A 20,772-nucleotide genomic window follows, 5' to 3' on the forward strand; every position below is an offset into this window, starting at 1 on the left:
CTTCATCATCGTCTATTATTCAAATTGATGGTGACAACCTGAAGGACTATAAAATTTTCAAGTGGAGCACTTAGTATTTTGCATGGATGTCCCAAAGGATTACCAAATTCTTTCGAGAACAACATATATTTTGGAAAGTTATTTGTATGGCTCCAATTTTATAAAACTCGACCTTAAATCTTGCGAGAAGTTATGATTTTAGTGTCACAAACCAATCATCTCAACCTCGTCACTCATGGATTAATAAAATTGTTAAGGAAATTGATATCAAGGCCCGTAAAAATGTAAAACACGTTCTCCAGGGTAGACATGTACCATTTCGAGTGTTATAGATCATTCATGTCTGCATGATTTTTTAAGCTTCAATTTCCATAAAGGTAGAAAATAATTTCTATAAGGGTATAAAATACAGTTGCAACCCATTTCAAGAATTTTCAGTATCCAAATTGCATTATTATTATTATTTTATTTTATTTTTCAAGAATTTCCAGTATCCAAATTGCATTATTATTATTATTTTATTTTATTTTATTTTATTTATGGTATACTAAGATACAATTTTACTATTCACACACACAAAAAAGATATAATTTTACCAAATACCAAAGATTTCTTACTCCTGCAGGAGTATGTTATCCATTTACTCCTTCATACAAAACTTATGCTAGGAATATTTTTTATCTCCCAAACTTTGGGGATATGATCTCTAAAATCCCACTTCTAATCTCAAATAACAGAAATTAATTCTTACTCTCTACATCATCATCGTCAAAGTTTTTCTTCAATTAATTAAGGTGGACTATACGAATTTTGGTTTATCGTACTACTCTATTAAGGGCCATACAAACAGTGTGGCGGTGGGTAAGATCCATCTCAAATACGGTGGGCATCCTTAATCGTATATGCGTTCGGTAACAAAGAAGCCCGAAGGTTGTTCCCTTACATATTAGGAGAGATGCCAACTGTCTCACGAACTGTCCATTTTTACAAGATAAAGGTCTAGATGTTCAGGAACTCAAAATTGAATTTTTTTTTGAAAATAATCAGATAGTTACACTTAGATAGATCCCAAATTTTCAAAGTAAAAAAAATCTCCTAGTAAGTCTTTGCCTGAGGGAGTCAATGCACAAATGCCTTCATGGAAGCATAGTATACGTTCTCTTACCAAATATAATACAACTACGTTCTTGAAAAATCCACACACATATATTTTATCTTTTTTTTTTTTGTTGAACTATAATTTCTCAAACCATTAAAATTTAGCCGTAAAACACATTAAAGGGCATTCTAGGTTATAGTCCCCAATGAGAATATTGTATATACTTTCTAAAAATACCATTATTTATAAGGAAAATTGTTTCATGCAGGTTGGACCGCATTTCTACATATGCGGTTAGAAAGTGTAAAGCATCCATCTTAAATATCGATGCAAGTAAGTGTCTTGTCTAAAAATAATGGTAAGTGTCTTGTCTAAAAATAATGGAAACTAATGGTCTAAATGTTTTCTTATTAAAATTATTATTTCTAATTTTTAAAATTATTTACTTTTTCATATTCATGATCTCCATATTAGAGATTATATGTCTTTAAAAATTACGTCTTAAAATCTATCTAAAAAATAGATTTATTAAGAGGTCCGTATTTCTACATATGTGGGCTTGGCCGCATAGAAATCGGGTCCTATTTATAAAAGGATTGTCTATAAAGAGACCATTTATCGTTGGGTGCGGTTTGTATAAAGCCTAGGCTTTAAACAATCAAATTAGAGCCTACCATGAAATAGTATCGAGAAATGTGGTTTCAATACTAAGAATATTTGTAATAGCCTTAATTTTATTTTCATCTTTATTTATAAAGTTTAAAGCTTAAAAAACAGTGTAGATTGATATATCTATGAAAACTTGAAAATCTTGAAAATTGACGGTCCAAAAATACGTTACAAAATACACTATTTCCAAAACTTGAAATCCATTTTTTTCTCGTGTCCATGCATCTTGATGTCGAGATGATCAATTTGAGGATATTTGGGCATCAAAACAACTTCTTCTAGTGAAATTTTTTAGGTAAGCTCAAATTTAATTGTTTAGAGCCTCGGCTCTATATTTCCTTTTATCTTTTATACAAGAAAGTCACAATCCATCTTATCATTTTAATTTCAAAATGGGTGGTTACAAGAGTGTCATTGAATAGACACAAAGTTCCAAAACAAATTTTTCGGATTTCGTGACTCACCCAAAGCCATCCAATTTGACATCTAATGAGTGAGAATAGTTATGACATTCTTGTACAAAAGGTAAATGGTCTCGTTATATACTATCTTATTTGATAAAGTTAAAGTCAAGACAGACCTCGTGGTCAAGGTATTTGGGTGCCTCAAAATAATGTCTAGAGCAGTACCTTATAGCATGGATCGGGAAAACCAGTAAAAAAGAGTAACAAAAAATAGTATTAATTATTCTAAGGACTTGGGAGCAGTGTTGTCAAATTCGTTGTAAAGACTTTTTTGGTTTGATCGGAAAACAAAGCAATTCGGTACTTCGGCCTATTCAAAGAAAGATTTCATAATTTAGAAAATAAATAAATAAATTATATATTTATATATAAATATATTAAATAAAAAATTAAAAATTAAAAATTAATAATAAAAAAAGACAATTCTATATATCTAGCCGACTGAATCAGAGCGGCATGAAGCACGCAATGCACTAGAGCTTCGTTCACTTCGGTCAAGGCTGAAATCTGAAAACTTCAGCCAAAGTGATGCAAATATGATAATATTGGTTGGGGGGACTGAATCATACACCCACTAAATTTGATCGGTATTGCATTTCCCAATTGTCTAGAATTACATTCTTGTTGAGTCCAAATTAACATCCCAAATTAACAGTCAAAAAATTGTTAGAAATTAAAAAGAGAGAAAAATGAAGCCTAGGTCTGAAAATATGATTATATTGGTTGTGTGGACTGAATCATACACCCACTAAATGTGATCCGTATTGCATATCCCAATTGTCTAGAATTACGTTCGTGTTGAGTCCAAATTAACATCCCAAATTAACAGTCATAAAAAATTGTTAGTAATTGAAAAGAGAGAAAAATGAAGCCTAGGTCTGAAAATAAGTCAGGCTCAAGCTTTCTATAATGAAAAGCATAGACCCAACTAAGTGCCACGATTCGCTTACTATTTATCAGTTGGTGTCCCTCATAGACCATCCAAGAACAAGCGTGAAACTACTACCCATTCATTCTTTTAATTATTCCCTCGAACATGGATTAAAATTGCAAAATATGGGAAAACGTTAAATGAAAAACACATTGTTATAAAGACAAACCAGGGGTAACCAGCCAAACAAAATTGGGTAAAAAATTTTTTGTAATATATATTTTATAAAAGTATACTTCATATTTTTAATTACTATTTTTATTTTTAGGAAAAAGACTCTGATGATGATTTTTTTTTTTTTTTTTAATAATATTAAGTCCAATTGGTTCTACTGGTGTTTAGTCAGGGTTTCACTAGACTAGATCATTTTCTTTCATTTTCTTACAATGAAAGTGGGATCGTTCTCTCTTAGTTTATGTACTCTAGATACGATCTTGAATCTTGAATGGGATCATAATATTTCAAAATACCCCTTGCGGTGACTGTGACTTTTTTATAACAAAGATAAATTATCTTACAATATACTTTCCTAAATTACTGTATCCAATAAGAGTGAGAGAAGAAAATTTTTGTAATATATATTTTATAAAAGTATACTTCATATTTTTAATTACTATTTTTATTTTTAGGAAAAAGACTCTGATGATGAATTTTTTTTTTTTTTTTAATAATATTAAGTCCAATTGGTTCTACTGGTGTTTAGTCAGGGTTTCACTAGACTAGATCATTTTCTTTCATTTTCTTACAATGAAAGTGTGATCGTACTCTCTTAGTTTATGTACTCTAGATACGATCTTGAATCTTGAATGGGATCATAATATTTCAAAATACCCCTTGCGGTGACTGTGACTTTTTAATAACAAAGATAAATTATCTTACAATATACTTTCCTAAATTACTGTATCCAATAAGAGTGAGAGAAGAACAAGATACCTAGGTTTTATATACATGTGAGGTTTGTATACAGTGCCCTCCTTATACTGTAGAAGTAAGACACATTCTAGACTTGACCGGAGAGTAGGTTTGGCATTATAAACCTCATGATCGCTTGAAAATCTAATTTTATCCCTAGTTATGACATTTAAATTCCAAAAATGGTATGAATCAAGCAGATCGATAAGTACTTTAAAATTTTAAAAATTGATGGTCTAGTAAACAGGTTACAATGTTGACTATTTTTTGGATTTGAAATCATCTTTTTCATCATATCTATACATCTCGAAGTTCATATGATCAATTTGAGGGTTTTCGGATATCAAATAACTCTCTTCTAGATGATTTTGGAGGTACACATTACTTCAATAGTATAAAGTTGGCACCAAAACCTTTTCCGTTATATAATATGAGCCCGTTATATAATATGAGCCACGTGTTCATTTTTAACCTAGTAATCACGAGGTCTTCCCAATCCTAAATGGATAGTGTTTTAAAAATTGGCAAGTCGAACCGGACCCGCCCGGTTCGACTCGAGAACCTGCACAGCCCGTGCCGGTTCCGATACAAAACCGGGAACCACCCGGTTCTAGAGAAGAACCGCCGATTCCAATCCGGTTCTGTCCGATTCTACCCGGTTCAGCCCGGTTCCCTCCCTGCACGCGTGCGACGTGCACGTCACGCGCACGTGCACGCATGCGACACGTGTGAGGTTACCCTAATATTTCTACACAAACATTTTAAGCTATATTACATAGGTATTTATATACCCAAGTGGAATACCCATCTTTCGATGTGGGATAATTTCCAAACATCATTAAATGAAAAGGGAATTTAAATATATTCTATTCATCATCAAATTATAATCACATATGGTGAGGTGGCGCGATGGTTAAGATCTTTGCTTCTTTATGTGACCTCTCAAGGTCGAGTCTCCCCGTGGGCGTTATTTTTTTATGTTATAGTTTTTGTTGTATATATTGTATAAATATTTTTATAAATAATATAAAAAGCATAAAAAAATGAAAAATAAAAAAAGTTAATTTTTTGTATAACAGTTAATTTTTGTTGTATATAGTGGTATAATTATTTTTTTAAATAATATGAAAGGCATAAAAAAATAAAACATAAAAAGTTTATTTTATTTGAAATCTCCATCTTTCTACTAACAATCTCTTTCACTAAATATATTATAGAAACCTAAAAAAATAAATTTTTGAAAAATTGAAATGTTATTTTCAAAATTTGTACGCATTTTATTAAGTTTTACATTGATAACCAAATCTTTTATTTTTTATTAATTTTTACATTATAAATCATGTAATGTACTATTTTTCTTACAGTTGTCAATAATATTTTAAATTAGATAATATTATAAAATATTTTTAATTTGTTATTATTTGTCTAATAAAATAATTATAAAATATAAACTAATAATTATAATTTCAGTATATAATATTATAGTTAGTTAGGTTTTAATAATTTTGGATTATAGTTTGTTAGACTGTAATAATTTGGATTTTTTAGCGGATTAGGGTTTTTCGCCAAAACGAGATTTTAATGGCCATTCTTTCATTGATTAGTCTACTCTTTATAATAGTCCTTATATAATTATATATTTTATCTATGATAATTCTATGATTTTTCTTTTATGTGATGCAAATTTAATGGTTAGCATAAGTTTATACAGGAAAAGAGCATCTCAATATTCACAACTTGATGAAAAAATTGAAAGTTAATAATGTAGTATCTCCATTTCTTATTGGATTCGTAAAAAACAATATTTATAATGAATTTTAATAATTTTTTCGGATTTTTTTGAAGCTTTAATCTGGCCGATTCAGTCGATTCCCGATCCGGATCTCCAATTCGCCGATCTGGATCGGTTTTTGAGATGCCCGATCCCAGTCACCGATCCGCTTTTTAAACCATTGGATAGGTGGATGATTTATGTCGTGGGATCCCATCAAGCACATCAATATTTGCATCATAAATCATTTTTCTCCCTACATCATCATCTATTTCATTGATTGGAATGAATTGAATGGTGATGAATGACATTGTCATTGTTGTTATTATGAACTAATGTATCATATTATATTTTTTTAAAACTTAAACAGGTATTATTTTTCTAAACCAAATTATAGTTAGCAAGTATTTTTATTAAAACAATGTTTTGAAAAATTTATATTTTTTGAAATCTATTAAACCTTTAAGTTTTCAATAGATTCATCAAACATTCACCCTTATAACTTATCCTCGAAAACATCGTATTCCAAAAATATATATCTAGAAAATTATCCTCCCAAAAACTGCATTTTTCAAAAAAGTTGTTGAGGCAAAGGAACGATTACCCAATCAGAATTCCTTTTTTTTTTTTGTCAAATGGAGCGCTATTGTATAGAGGAAGAGAGAGTGATTCAATCACAACCTTTGTTTTTTTATACCAATCATTTGCATTGGTTAGTTGTTCTTGTTATTTGTTAATGTTATTAGGACGCTGTTAGCATGCGGCCAGCCTGCATATTGTAGAAATGCGAGCTTCGCAACGAATATATTTTTTAATTATAATTTGATCCTAATTTTTTAAAGTATATACAATAACATGGAGATAATGAATATAAATTTTTTTAAAAAAAACTAGAACTAATAATTATGTTAAAAAAACATTTGAATCGTTAGTTACAATTGTTTTTAGATGGACCACCTATTTGCATCCATCTTTAAGATGGACGCTTTATACCTCTAGACCACGTATTATAGAAATACGATCCAGCCCGCATAAAACAATTGTTCATGTTATTATTGTGTTTAGTATTATTTTTACACTATATGCTCACAATATATCTTTTATGCCATGATAGGGGAGGAAGCCTACCATGTTGTTTGAAATGAAAATCTTGACATAACATATGCTAATTAGGATCCTAAATATATCCAAGTTCTCATATACAATAATTTTAGGGAAAATTTCGTATAGAACTCTAATTCCTCGTATTATTTCATAGTGGACACTTCATCTATTTTTCATTCTAAAGATTTCACTATTGACTTTTGATCATAAAAATTAGCCCCAACAAATTTTTTTATATCATTTCAACCTAAAAACTTTTTTAATCGGTGGAAATGGAAAAAGATGGTTAAAAAAGTTTCTGAGATGAAATGGTATAAAAAGATTTGTTGGGGCTAATTTTTATGGTCAAAAGTCAGGGAGATAAGAGATGAGGGGGTACGGTGAAATACTTAAAGATTTTCTTACGTAACTTGAAAGAAAAACGGAAAGAAGGTCTACGATAAAATAATATGAGAAATTAAGATTCTATATGAAAATTTCCCTTTTATTATATCTTCATGATAACTTTATTATATTCCATCTACACGTAAGGTTTCTTCACTCCATTCCTTTTTTTTTTCTTTATTTTGAGTCAAATAGAGCACATTCACGATTTCTTCAACTTACTAAATTTTTTATATTTAGCATTTTTTCCAAGTTTAATATTCGAACCAATTTATTATATATTTTAAGGGAAAAGTTTATATTGAGCCGAAGCTCTAAACAATCAAATTTGAGCTTAACTCAAAACTTTCACTAGAAGAGGTTGTTTTGATGCTCAAATATCTTCAAATTGATCATCTCGACATCAAGATGCATAGACATGAGAAAAATGGATTTCAAGTTTTGAAAATAGTGTATTTTATAACAAATTTTTGGACCGTCAATTTTCAAGATTTTCAAGTTTTCATAGATCTATCGATCTATAATATTTTTGAACGTTTAAACTTTATATATAAATATGAAAATATATTTTAAGGCTATCACAAATATTTTCAATATTGAAACCATATTTCTCGACACTATTTCAAGGTAGGCTCTAATTTGATTGTTTAGAGCCTAGGTTCTATACAAACTGCACCCATATTTTAAAGGAAATGTATACAAAGAGGTCATTTATTTTTAGGGTGCAGTTTGTATAGAACCTAGGCTCTAAACAATCAAATTAGAGCTTACCTTCAAATAGTATCGAGAAATGTTGTTTCAATACTGGAAATATTTGTGATAGCCTTAAAATATATTTGCATATTTATTTATAAAATTTTAAGCTTAAAAAATAGTGTACAAAATCTTGAAAATTGACAGTCCAAAAATACATTGCAAAATACACTATTTCTAAAACTTGAAATCTATTATTTTCTCATGTTCATGCATCTTGATGTCGAGATGATCACTTTGAAGATATTTGGGCATCAAAACAATCTCTTCTAAAGAAATTTTGAGATGGGCTCAAGTTTTATTGTTTAGAGCCTTGACTCCATATAAACTTTCCCTTCTTTTTATGAAGTCACAATTACTCTTGTCCGTCATATTTTAAATAGGGTAGTTGTAAGTGTGTTATTGACTAGATTCAAAGAGTAGGAAAAAAATCGAACTTCATTGCACATTCCAAGCCATCCGATTTGAAATCTAATGGCTATGAGTAATTGTGACTTACTTGTAACAATGGTAAATAGTCTCATAGTATATAAACCCTATTTTAAATATATTAATATATTTTTATGAGATTGTCTATAAAGAGATCATTTATCTCTAGTACGTGGAGGTCACTATTATTATCAATCATTAAATGTCAAATTGGATAGCTTGAAGTGAGTCACCAAACACAAAACTTTTCTTTTTTTGGACTTTGTGCCTAATTCATTCTTTGATTTCATTGGAGACCCACAAAAATCATAAAAAAAGTCGCCCAAGTATAAAGATTCTAGCTAACAATGCCCCCATTTAAGAGTACAAAGATTTTAGAGAATAATTCCTCATTTTAATATGAGAAACCAAGAGAGAGAAATATAATGCTTCTTTTGGAAAGATAATAAGGCCTTATTTAAGAACAAATCTAGACAAATCTAAAGAGAGAGAGAGAGAGTTTCAAGGAACCACTTTGGAAAGAAAGAGAGCTTGTGGAATTTGTTCCCTTTCAAACCAAAAAACCAGACCTAAAAAACAATGGGCACCTTGAATCAAATCTAGAGAGAATATCAAGTGAAAATTTAATGAATGTACCAAAGAGAAAGATCATGGATAAGAGGGGACTTCAAATAAGGCAGATGATAAGGGCATGCAGCGTGCGTATGCGAACATTAAACCTGTTCACCATTTCAAAAGGAACCCATGGTTTCCTCTCCCCTATAAATTCTCATCCTCATCGTCACATAGAGAGATAGAGAAAGCACATTAAAGAGAGAGAGAGAGAGAGAGAACCAGCTTAAGCATTTTGGAGAGAGAAAGAGACCCAGCGTAATATGGCAGCAGCCACAGTGAAGCTTTTGTCCACTCTCCTGCTCCTGTGCATCATCGGAAAAGGTCTTTCTTTTCTACTTCTTTTCTTTTTCTTTTTTTCTTTTTTCTTTTTCTTTTTATCGACAAGGTTTGTATAAGGTTTGCCTCACATGTTTAATGGGTCGTTTCTCCAAAATTTATTTCAAATGTGGATTTTAGATTTAAAATTTCAAAGATTGATAATCTAAACCATGAGTAGTATAAATCTATAAAAGAGATCATTTTAAAAGAAATGAGATTTTTTAATATAAGTTTTAACATCCTTAGTTTTGAATCTTGGCCAGGCTCTTGTCCCCATGGGGCCGACCTAGGCCGGGACCGGCCCTACAAGGTCAAGGCGAGGCTCAAAACAAATGAAAAAAAAAAAAAAAGAGGGCCGGGATAAACTGGCCCTAGCCCAACTCCTTGTGCCACAGGTTTGTGGCCCAAGCCCTACTTTTCTAGGGTGAGCTGATTGCGCCGGGTCGGGCCCATAACCAGCTGTTTCTAAATAGGCAATTACCCCATAATAACTATATCACTAGTGAAAATGGGATTGGGGTTGTGGTGGAAGCACTACTTGTGCTCCAGGTCTAGGCTTCCATTGCCACCTAACGCCTACAAAAACCACTAACGACTTAAAAAACTGGTAAAGACTCGTCATCCCCTTATCACTTAATTACCAAAAAAAAAAAAAAACTATACCACTAAATGAGCAAGACTAATACTATTAGAGATAGAAACCCTAATTTATCATTCTTTGTTTTTACATTTCCCTCAGGATATGCAGCCGCTGTGTGTCCACTTACAGTAGAACTGGAAATCGCCAAGGTCGGCGCAACAGATGAATACGCCATTACCTTTACAAACGTATGCATTTGCCCCCTAAACAATGTGGTGCTGGGCTGCCCTCCATTTGATGCTGCTCATATCCCTAATCCATCCATTATTCGCCATGTGACTGACACCACTTGCATTCTTAAAGATGGCCAAGAATTTAAACTTCACGAGAGTGTACAATTCTTATATACAGGGCCCAACCCAGACAAGTTCTATACGCACGATTACAAGTGGTCGTGCACTTAAGGACCCATATCAACCCCTTTTTTATTCAAATAACATTTCAACCCTCTTTTCCTTTTTTATCTAAATAATGAGCGTTTTATCTTAGTGTGTTTTTCTTACATGGGCCAAGTTATATGGTCCTCGAGTGCTTGAATGCCCTATCTTTTATTGTTATTTTTTTTGTTAGAATCAAGAGAATCTATGTGTCCATTAATGTATGAACATACAAACTTGTTTTATATAGACCAATGACACATGATAAGAACATAAAGAAAATCATCGACACTCATATTGCGTTTACACTTACTATAAAATACAGGATATTGCACTTACCTTTTTTATATACATATTGATCAGAATATACAACTTCTATACGAACCCTACGGAACTAATACACTTTCAATCAATGGTTTAAAAAACGGATCGGTGACTCGGATCGGGCTTCCAAAAAACCGATCCGGATCGGCAAATCGGCGATCCGGATCGGGAATCGGGTGAATCGGTCAGAATAAAGCTTAAAAAAAATTCGAAAAAATTATTAAAATTCATTATAAGTATTGTTTTTTAGGAATTCAATAAAAAATGAGGGTACTCCATTAAGAATTTTCATGTTTTTGAATGAATATGCGAATATTGATATGTTTTTTCCCTGCATGAACCGCCATTCAGCATTTAATTTACAGTATTTCGTGCTCATCCCTACACTGTTGCTGTTGGGACTCGATATGTGAATAATATGGCTGGGATAGGGTGGCTTCAGAATCATCATATCTCTCATTTTCTCTTTGAATAATATGGATTAAAAAAAAAAATAACAAATTTTCAAAAAAATCGATCATGGATTAAAAAAAAAATCACAAATTTTCAAAAAATTCTATCATGGATTACAAAAAAAAATTCGATCATGGATTAAAAAAAAAAAATCACAAATTTTCAAAAAATTCAATCATGGATTACATAAAATTTGATCATGAATTACATAAAATTCGATCATGGATTACATAAAATTCGATCATGGATTACATAAAATTCGATCATGGATTACAAAAAAAAACAAACAAAAAAAAACAAAAAATTCAATCGTGGATTACCAAAAAAAAAAAAAACAGTTCGATCATGGATTACAAAAAATTCAATCATGGATTACAAAAAACTCTATCATGGGTTACAAAAAAAGCAAAAAACAAAAAATTCAATCATGGATTACAAAAAAAAAAACAAACATTTCGATCATGGATTACAAAAAAAAAACAAACATTTCGATCATGTATTACAAAACATTCGATCATGGATTACAAAAAATTCTATCATGGGTTACAAAAAAAAAACAAAAAAACAAAAAAATCGATCATGGATTACAAGAAAAGAAAACAAACATTTCGATCATGGATTACAAAAAATTCTATTATGGGTTACAAAAAACCAAAAAAATCGATCATGGATTACAAAAAAAACAAAAAAAATTCGCTCATGGATTACAAAAAAATCGATCAAGTATTACAAAAAAATCTATCATGGATTACAAACAAAAAAAAAAAAATTCCGTACGGACTCGCCGATTCACTGTTCAGACTCGCCGATTCCGTACAGTGAATCGGCGATTCACTGTACAGAATCGTCCGGTTCTCTCTAAAACCGGACGATTTCCGATTTTTTAAGCGATCCGGTCCCCTTTTCACGATTTCCGAGTCGAACCGGGCGAGTCCGGTTTGACTCGACGTTTTTTAAAACACTGCTTTCAATTATTAATTTTCACATTTGTCTGATCTTCTTTTCTATCTGACACCTAGTTTCAAGGGGAATTAGACAATAATATTGAGCACCATTGCTAGTTGTGGTTCATTAGAAACTCATAATACTAAGTAGAACTCTCTCTTTATTGATTGATCATGAATATACAAGACCTCTACTCTCTCTTTATTGATTGATCATGAATATACAAGACCCCATATAAATATATAGCCAGCAACAATTAAAAATAAATACAAACGGTTATGAATAATTACTAACTAATCTTATCATAATCAAGAGATACCTAATTAAAAGATATATACCCATACAGATACATATCTATACTGATTTGTATTCATAATGATGTATATCAATACTAACAAGATATCCATACGCTAACACTCCACATGTTATCCTTCTCTATCGGTTATTTTGAGGAAGGTTGATAATAAAAACGACTATGCTATTAATTCATAGCTCTAGGGATACTTTTTCATAATTTATTTTGGGATTTTTTTTTTTTTTGTTCACTTAAGTGTGTTATTGATCATTAAAATCAATGAAGTATACAATAAGATCATTTAGCTTTAGCAAAAGAAAGTTACAATCACTTTTAGTTATTAGATGTGAAATTGGACGGTGTGTACCAATGGTTTAAAAAACGGATTGCTGACCCGGATCGGGTTTCCAAAAAACTGATCTGGATCGGCGAATCGACGATCCGGATCGGGAATCGGGTGAATCGGTCAGAATAAAGCTTAAAAAAAATTCGAAAAAATTATTAAAATTCATTATAAATATTTTTTTTTAGGAATTCAATAAAAAATGAGGGTACTCCATTAAGAATTTTCATGTTTTTGAATGAATATGCGAATATTTATATGTTCTTTCCCTGCATGAACCGCCATTCAGCATTTAATTTACAGTATTTCATGCTCATCCCTACACTGTTGCTGTTGGGACTCGATATGTGAATAATATGGCTGGGATAGGGTGGCCTCAGAATCATCATCTCTCTCATTTTCTCTTTGAATAATATGGATTAAAAAACAAAATAACAAATTTTCAAAAAAATCGATCATGGATTAAAAAAAAAATCACAAATTTTCAAAAAATTCTATCATGGATTACAAAAAAAAATTCGATCATGGATTAAAAAAAAAAAATCACAAATTTTCAAAAAATTCAATCATGGATTACATAAAATTCGATCATGGATTACATAAAATTCGATCATGGATTACATAAAATTCGATCATGGATTACAAAAAAAAACAAACAAAAAAAAATAAAAAATTCAATCGTGGATTACAAAAAAAGAAAAAAACAGTTCGATCATGGATTACAAAAAATTCAATCATGGATTACAAAAAACTCTATCATGGGTTACAAAAAAAGCAAAAAACAAAAAATTCAATCATGGATTACCAAAAAAAAAACAAACATTTCGATCATGGATTACAAAAAAAAAACAAACATTTCGATCATGTATTACAAAACATTCGATCATGGATTACAAAAAATTCTATCATGGGTTACAAAAAAAAAAAAAAAAACAAAAAAATCGATCATGGATTACAAGAAAAGAAAACAAACATTTCGATCATGGATTACAAAAAATTCTATTATGGGTTACAAAAAACCAAAAAAATCGATCATGGATTACAAAAAAAACAAAAACAATTCGCTCATGGATTACAAAAAAATCGATCAAGTATTACAAAAAAATCTATCATGGATTACAAACAAAAAAAAAAAAAAAAAAAAATTCCGTACGGACTCGCCGATTCACTGTTCGGACTCGCCGATTCCGTACAGTGAATCGGCGATTCACTGTACAGAATCGTCCGGTTCTCTCTAAAACCGGACGATTTCCGATTTTTTAAGCGATCCGGTCCCCTTTTCACGATTTCCGAGTCGAACCGGGCGAGTCCGGTTTGACTCGACGTTTTTTAAAACACTGCTTTCAATTATTAATTTTCACATTTGTCTGATCTTCTTTTCTATCTGACACCTAGTTTCAAGGGGAATTAGACAATAATATTGAGCACCATTGCTAGTTGTGGTTCATTAGAAACTCATAATACTAAGTAGAACTCTCTCTTTATTGATTGATCATGAATATACAAGACCTCTACTCTCTCTTTATTGATTGATCATGAATATACAAGACCCCATATAAATATATAGCCAGCAACAATTAAAAATAAATACAAACGGTTATGAATAATTACTAACTAATCTTATCATAATCAAGAGATACCTAATTAAAAGATATATACCCATACAGATACATATCTATACTGATTTGTATTCATAATGATGTATATCAATACTAACAAGATATCCATACGCTAACACTCCACATGTTATCCTTCTCTATCGGTTATTTTGAGGAAGGTTGATAATAAAAACGACTATGCTATTAATTCATAGCTCTAGGGATACTTTTTCATAATTTATTTTGGGATTTTTTTTTTTTTGGTCACTTAAGTGTGTTATTGATCATTAAAATCAATGAAGTATACAATAAGATCATTTAGCTTTAGCAAAAGAAAGTTACAATCACTTTTAGTTATTAGATGTGAAATTGGACGGTGTGTACCAATGGTTTAAAAAACGGATTGCTGACCCGGATCGGGTTTCCAAAAAACTGATCTGGATCGGCGAATCGACGATCCGGATCGGGAATCGGGTGAATCGGTCAGAATAAAGCTTAAAAAAAATTCGAAAAAATTATTAAAATTCATTATAAATATTTTTTTTTAGGAATTCAATAAAAAATGAGGGTACTCCATTAAGAATTTTCATGTTTTTGAATGAATATGCGAATATTTATATGTTCTTTCCCTGCATGAACCGCCATTCAGCATTTAATTTACAGTATTTCATGCTCATCCCTACACTGTTGCTGTTGGGACTCGATATGTGAATAATATGGCTGGGATAGGGTGGCCTCAGAATCATCATCTCTCTCATTTTCTCTTTGAATAATATGGATTAAAAAAAAAAATAACAAATTTTCAAAAAAATCGATCATGGATTAAAAAAAAAATCACAAATTTTCAAAAAATTCTATCATGGATTACAAAAAAAAATTCGATCATGGATTAAAAAAAAAAAATCACAAATTTTCAAAAAATTCAATCATGGATTACATAAAATTCGATCATGGATTACATAAAATTCGATCATGGATTACATAAAATTCGATCATGGATTACAAAAAAAAACAAACAAAAAAAAATAAAAAATTCAATCGTGGATTACAAAAAAAGAAAAAAACAGTTCGATCATGGATTACAAAAAATTCAATCATGGATTACAAAAAACTCTATCATGGGTTACAAAAAAAGCAAAAAACAAAAAATTCAATCATGGATTACCAAAAAAAAAACAAACATTTCGATCATGGATTACAAAAAAAAAACAAACATTTCGATCATGTATTACAAAACATTCGATCATGGATTACAAAAAATTCTATCATGGGTTACAAAAAAAAAAAAAAAAACAAAAAAATCGATCATGGATTACAAGAAAAGAAAACAAACATTTCGATCATGGATTACAAAAAATTCTATTATGGGTTACAAAAAACCAAAAAAATCGATCATGGATTACAAAAAAAACAAAAACAATTCGCTCATGGATTACAAAAAAATCGATCAAGTATTACAAAAAAATCTATCATGGATTACAAACAAAAAAAAAAAAAAAAAAAAATTCCGTACGGACTCGCCGATTCACTGTTCGGACTCGCCGATTCCGTACAGTGAATCGGCGATTCACTGTACAGAATCGTCCGGTTCTCTCTAAAACCGGACGATTTCCGATTTTTTAAGCGATCCGGTCCCCTTTTCACGATTTCCGAGTCGAACCGGGCGAGTCCGGTTCGACTCGACGTTTTTTAAAACACTGCTTTCAATTATTAATTTTCACATTTGTCTGATCTTCTTTTCTATCTGACACCTAGTTTCAAGGGGAATTAGACAATAATATTGAGCACCATTGCTAGTTGTGGTTCATTAGAAACTCATAATACTAAGTAGAACTCTCTCTTTATTGATTGATCATGAATATACAAGACCTCTACTCTCTCTTTATTGATTGATCATGAATATACAAGACCCCATATAAATATATAGCCAGCAACAATTAAAAATAAATACAAACGGTTATGAATAATTACTAACTAATCTTATCATAATCAAGAGATACCTAATTAAAAGATATATACCCATACAGATACATATCTATACTGATTTGTATTCATAATGATGTATATCAATACTAACAAGATATCCATACGCTAACACTCCACATGTTATCCTTCTCTATCGGTTATTTTGAGGAAGGTTGATAATAAAAACGACTATGCTATTAATTCATAGCTCTAGGGATACTTTTTCATAATTTATTTTGGGATTTTTTTTTTTTTTGTTCACTTAAGTGTGTTATTGATCATTAAAATCAATGAAGTATACAATAAGATCATTTAGCTTTAGCAAAAGAAAGTTACAATCACTTTTAGTTATTAGATGTGAAATTGGACGGTGTGTACCAATGGTTTAAAAAACGGATCGGTGACCCGGATCGGGTTTCCAAAAAACTGATCTGGATCGGCGAATCGACGATCCGGATCGGGAATCGGGTGAATCGGTCAGAATAAAGCTTAAAAAAAATTCGAAAAAATTATTAAAATTCATTATAAATATTTTTTTTTAGGAATTCAATAAAAAATGAGGGTACTCCATTAAGAATTTTCATGTTTTTGAATGAATATGCGAATATTTATATGTTCTTTCCCTGCATGAACCGCCATTCAGCATTTAATTTACAGTATTTCATGCTCATCCCTACACTGTTGCTGTTGGGACTCGATATGTGAATAATATGGCTGGGATAGGGTGGCCTCAGAATCATCATCTCTCTCATTTTCTCTTTGAATAATATGGATTAAAAAAAAAAATAACAAATTTTCAAAAAAATCGATCATGGATTAAAAAAAAAATCACAAATTTTCAAAAAATTCTATCATGGATTACAAAAAAAAATTCGATCATGGATTAAAAAAAAAAAATCACAAATTTTCAAAAAATTCAATCATGGATTACATAAAATTCGATCATGGATTACATAAAATTCGATCATGGATTACAAAAAAAAACAAACAAAAAAAAATAAAAAATTCAATCGTGGATTACAAAAAAAGAAAAAAACAGTTCGATCATGGATTACAAAAAATTCAATCATGGATTACAAAAAACTCTATCATGGGTTACAAAAAAAGCAAAAAACAAAAAATTCAATCATGGATTACAAAAAAAAAAACAAACATTTCGATCATGGATTACAAAAAAAAAACAAACATTTCGATCATGTATTACAAAACATTCGATCATGGATTACAAAAAATTCTATCATGGGTTACCAAAAAAAAAAACAAAAACAAAAAAATCGATCATGGATTACAAGAAAAGAAAACAAACATTTCGATCATGGATTACAAAAAATTCTATTATGGGTTACAAAAAACCAAAAAATTCGATCATGGATTACAAAAAAACAAAAAAAATTCAATCATGGATTACAAAAAAGTCGATCAAGTATTACAAAAAAATCTATCATGGATTACAAAAAAAAAAAAAAAAAAAAAAAAAAATCCATACGGACTTGCCGATTCTTTGTTCGGACTCGCCGATTCCGTACAGTGAATCGGCGATTCACTGTACAGAATCGTCCGGTTCTCTCTAGAACCGGACGATTTCCGATTTTTTAAGCGATCCGGTCCCCTTTTCACGATTTTCGACTCGACGTTTTTTAAAACACTGGTGTGTACATATAACTCGTTCAACGTTCCACAAATTATTTCTTCAAACTTTGTGACATACCCCTTAACTGAAATCAGATTAGGGATGTGTCACAAAGTTTGAGAAAATAATTTCACCAGTGACAACTACAGTGTAACAATCTATATTATATAATCCCTTAAAACCAAAGGGATAGTATATCTTGCAAATGATGTGCCTTCAACAACTTAGATTGAACCCAGCTTTTCCAACATCCACAAATTGATTTTATTTTTTATTTTTTATTTTTTGTTCGAAATGTTCGTAATGTGAAAATTGGGGCGTCCATACGTCTAAAAATGGTGTACCCATTTAAGAAAAATTAATAAACAATAAACCAAAATGCCTTGAAACGTCCAGGGATATTTTGCACAATTATTTATTCAATTTTTTTTTTGTTTTTGTGTGTGTGCCCTGTTAAAAACTGTCTATGGCCCAATAATCAGGTACAGAGAATTTGTCAAAATAAAAAAAATCAATATATATCCCCCCTAATCCTACCACTTTTAAGATGGATTTTGAACTTAATATTTTTAGGAATATCTAATCTTTAATATGAGGGGCATTAGTACGTGAAATAAATTAAAATTAAAATATAAAAATGGTAGTTTTATTCCTAAGAAAGTACTTTGCCAAAGATAAAAAGACTATTATTCCTCTTACTGACTTCCCTCCATGTTCATCGCGTTATATTGGAAATATATTAAAAGTTAAAATGAACAAAATATTCCTAGAGCTTTTAGGGCTATTTTTGTCATTCTATGCTTTTAGAATTAAGTTATAATATAATCTTTTTTGCAGGTACACCCTATTAATGAGCACATAATTGAAGCATTTATTACTGCCAGTTGGTTGCTTTTCATATATATGTATCAGAATTTTATTTTCATTATTTTTTCTAAACATTACAGTGAGCTTAAATTCCGCACTTATAATACTTCTCAACCTCATATATCTATAAAAAAAAGGCGATTATTCCTTTCACCGACTTTCCTCTATGTTCATTGCCAAATATTGGAAAGGGGTGGTATACAATAATATCATTTGCTTTTAATATAAGAAAGTCACAATTATTTATAATCATTCGATATAAAATTTAATAGCATGAATGTATCATAAAGTTTAAAAAAAAAAATTTTGAACTTTAAACATGATTACCCACTTTTACATCGGTCAAAATTAATTGTGACGACTTTGTACTAAAAAAAAAATAGTCTCATTGTATATACTTTTTCTATTAAAAATACTATACATAAATACGGCTCCAATATATGCATTTCCTACGTGCCATGCATTATGTCAAAACAGCAAGAAGAAAAGAAAAGCGTCGTATCATGTCCTTAGATAGCTATTAGATTCCTAAATGAATAAAATAATGTAATCCCATTAACATACTTTCCAAAACAAGCTTATTCCACTGTGTATGTGGGTTTTATGTGTGTGTGACTAGAGAGAAGGAGACATTCACTAGAGAGAGAGAGAGAAATGAAATGAGAAGTTAGTGAATACCCCGGAGAGAGAGAGAAGGAGAGAGAAAGAGAGCTGGAAAACCATGGCTGGTATCCAAGGAAGCTCCCAAATTTAGGAGAAGATGAGCAAAGGAAGAAGATGGGTGAAGTAAATTTAGTATAAATCTAAAAATACAAATGAAAAAGAGGTTGGTAAATAACGATTAACAAGCACTAAACATAATTAAAGCATATCATCTTGATAATAACAATTAACCTCTTTATCATCTTTAAAAAAGAAAAAAGCACGTTGATACCTTAAAATGCAGAATTAAAGTGCACTGTAAAAATCCCTCATAAAAGGCTGTTCGGATATGTGAAAAATATCTAATTGATTATCTCGACACCAGGATGTATGGATATGGAGAAAAGAAAGATTTCAAAGCTTAAAAGAAATACATCTTGCAATATATTATATGGACTGACCATTTATTAGATTTTAATGCGTTTATAAATATACTTGATTTGAACTATTTTTAAAGTTTAAAACTTTATAATTAGATATGAAAATAGATTATCGGATGATCATAAGAATTTTCAACACCAAAATTACATCTTATGAAAAAATTTGGATGCGCGTCTTACTTTGATTGTTCACGATTGCAACATTATCTTAATTATCTTGATTAGTCGAAATAGGGCATGCCGGAAATAGGGATTATAAACGGGTGGGAGCCATGTACTCAAGACAGGGTTCGGTCCAGGGCAAATGTGACCAGGTCGAGTTCCTCTGGCCCAGGTTGTGCATGAGTGAAAAAGCTATCAAACAGATGTCACCTAAATGCTACAAAAATTTCAGAGACGCTTTAAGTTTTCTAGTGTTGATCGGATGGTTGAAAGGATCTATCAGTATTTTATTTTTTAATATTTTTCTACACATCACAAATCAAATTTTCCGGCATATATACTTCTCACCTTCACACCATGAAATATATGAGGAAACTATTTTAAAATTTTGAAATGATAAAAATATCCCTAATACTGTTAAGCCCATTTTTGGGTTATTTTATGCGTTTAGAATTATGTTTTTATATAATTTTACAGTTACACCCTATTAATGAGAACAATCCTTTAAAAAAAAAATTGTACATGTAGTTACTGCCAGTTGGTAGCTTTTTCATATATATGTCTCAATATTTTGTTTTTTTTTTTTCTTCACATTATATTGAGGTTAAGCTTTAGAGTTTTATACTATCCTCATATACCTAT

At 30.6% G+C, this 20,772-nt stretch overlaps 1 long non-coding RNA gene across 1 annotated transcript; it reads left to right on the forward strand.

The window, feature by feature from the left end:
- Window positions 1-9,301: 9,301 nt before the first annotated feature.
- LOC110007303 (uncharacterized) lies at window positions 9,302-10,709 on the forward strand. Its single transcript, XR_016058187.1, has 2 exons — window positions 9,302-9,452; window positions 10,189-10,709. It is a non-coding gene; the product is annotated as an uncharacterized LOC110007303 (long non-coding RNA).
- Window positions 10,710-20,772: the final 10,063 nt, after the last annotated feature.

The sequence above is a fragment of the Amborella trichopoda genome, chromosome 6 (genome assembly GCF_054954075.1).
Source record: "Amborella trichopoda isolate Santa Cruz 75 chromosome 6, AtrichopodaSantaCruz75HAP2 v2.0, whole genome shotgun sequence".
In the NCBI taxonomy this organism is placed as follows: Eukaryota; Viridiplantae; Streptophyta; class Magnoliopsida; order Amborellales; family Amborellaceae; genus Amborella; species Amborella trichopoda.